This window comes from Alligator sinensis, unplaced genomic scaffold, assembly GCF_000455745.1.
Source record: "Alligator sinensis unplaced genomic scaffold, ASM45574v1 scaffold357_1, whole genome shotgun sequence".
Taxonomy (NCBI): Eukaryota; Metazoa; Chordata; order Crocodylia; family Alligatoridae; genus Alligator; species Alligator sinensis.
Genome location: NW_005841942.1, coordinates 1,533,187 through 1,535,623, shown reverse-complemented (window position 1 = coordinate 1,535,623; position 2,437 = coordinate 1,533,187).

Sequence of the window (2,437 nt, the reverse complement as noted above, 5' to 3'; positions counted from 1 at the left end):
CCCTGGGGAACAGGGAAGGCAGCTGGCTCCAGTGCATGGCACTTCCCTCCCATGCCCGGGGAGCGTGCGGAGCTCTAGTGATACAGATGCCCCAGCAGAGGATGCACCCCTCACTGCTATGTGCAGTGCTGGCCAGAGCCATCCCTCACTGGGAGCCCTGAGTGCCCTGAGCACCCCTGCCTGCTGCTGCATCATGGGGGGAGTTCAGAGGGTCCCCACGTCCCCCCACCCCACAAACCCCACGCACCCATACCCTGCCCCCACAACCACCACATATACACAACCCCCAACATACCCTATGTTCCCCCACACACACAGCCGCACCACCTCACAAATCCCTCACACACGCACAATCTGGAGGTACTTAAGGCTGATCCTTTTAAATCGGTGGTACGCAATCTGTCAGAGTTTGGGAACCATTGCCATACAGCAAAAGAATAACATGTTATAGAGCAAACAGGACAGCTTCTACTCTGTTTAAATGCTTTTGAAGTCTTGGTGTAACCTTTTAGATGTCAACAATGTTCCCAAAAGGATCAGGTCCACATTTTAGCAATGAGTGTGTATTTGTATTAATAACACATGTTATGCTGGAACATGAAGGGAGTTGCTATAGAAACACTCCCTTAGTACTTTAATCATTCACTGTTGGCTCTAAAGACACACAAATAGTTCCTAAATAACTACTACTAATTCATATGACATTTTAACATTACGGATAGGTACAGACATTAAAAAAGCCAGAGGCAGAATTAATCTTTTCTGTAAGTGGTGTAGTTTAGATTGGTGGTAAACATTCACCCTTTGCTGTGTGTGGGGAGTGTGGAAGTGGGGTGCAAATCTTAGACTGGGTTCTGCCATTTTTAAACCAGTATATGTGTGCTGCAGTTCTGTTCTGATATAGGTATGGACCAATTTTGTGTGCCAAACTTCTGTTTTCTTATGGGTATAGGCTGGTTTCTGATCACTTGTACCAGTAAAAGTATAATGTCTGTACCTGGCCTATAATACTTTCAATATGAACATCTACACTTAAATGTCAGCACTTCTTGATTTATTTCTTTTAATTTTTCAATTTCAGTACAAACCTTTCTAAAAGATGCATAATTGAAACTACACTTGTTTTCATTTTGTTCTGTGAGTATTAGAGTTATGCAGATACCACAATGATAGGCACAATACAACCAAATAATTCAAGCTGACTGAGGAAACAGTCTAGATATCAGCTAACAGAACAGGTTTGGAGCTTCTGCCTTTGACCTGCAGTCATCTTGATCAGAATCATTCTGCACCAGAAAAAAAAAAAAGGTTTGACTAAACCATTTAATGAAATTATATTGATTTCAGTTAAGTTTCCTCACAATTTGTCTTAAAAAAACAATTTATTTTGGAAATTTTGAAATTTCATGTTGACTTATTTTTCATATTATTTGTACCTAGTTTCATGCCTTATTTCATTATTTTTTACTAATGAAAGGAAGCTGTCGCTCTATGGATTGACTGAGCTTGTTCCTATTCCTTAGTAGAGAATACTATTAGTGAAGTAATGAAACAATTTGACTCTTTCAATTAATATAAAGAAGTACTGAGTCTTGTCCTTAACCATGAAAAATATATACATTAAAATAAAGTATACCGACATTCTTATTGGATGTCCTAATCATAGATTCTCTAGGGGAGCACTGGCTTGGGACCCCCAGCTTTGTGTAGGCTCTTTCAGGCAACCAAATGTGATTTTTGAAAGGGGAAGCCCCTGGCTTCTTGGACTCCAGGACCCAACGTTCTGGCTCATCTCCTGGAGAAGACCTTGTCTTCAAGAGGACAAAGTGCACCCATAGTCGCATGTAGCAAAGTGGGAAGTTCTTAAAACAAAAAGAAACCGTTATTGGTCAACAGCGGTACCACAGGCAGAGTCCTTGGGCTCCAAGATTCAGACAAACTTCTCAGCAGTATCTCTAAGGTCACACCTGTGCTGTTCTCTCTCAAGACTCTCTCTTCCTGCTTTTCACTGTCTCCTTGTCTCTAGGTCTCTCCTTTTACAAGATTTTCTCTTTACACTGTCCTTTTCTGCCTCCCTGGCAGCAGAAGTAACAGGAAGTTTCTTCAGGTGCTAGGCTGGGGTCCATTTGATATGCCAGAATATGCTAATTTGCTCTTTGATGCTTGAGGGCCCATTGTCCAGTAACAGAACACTTAGAATAATTGAAAACTAGGACTGGAAGGGACCTGAGCGGATCATCTAGTTTAAGAATATCAAACATATGGCCTGTGGGCTGAATCCCATCCATGGAGCCTCTCCACCTGGCCCAGTAGGCTACTGGTAGGCTAGATAATTTGGGGTTATAACTAGGAGGGCACAGGGCTGTTCACAGAATCCAGGTCCCAGAACCCTATTGGACATGGTTATCATACCTGGGGGGGGGGGGGGGAGAGGGGG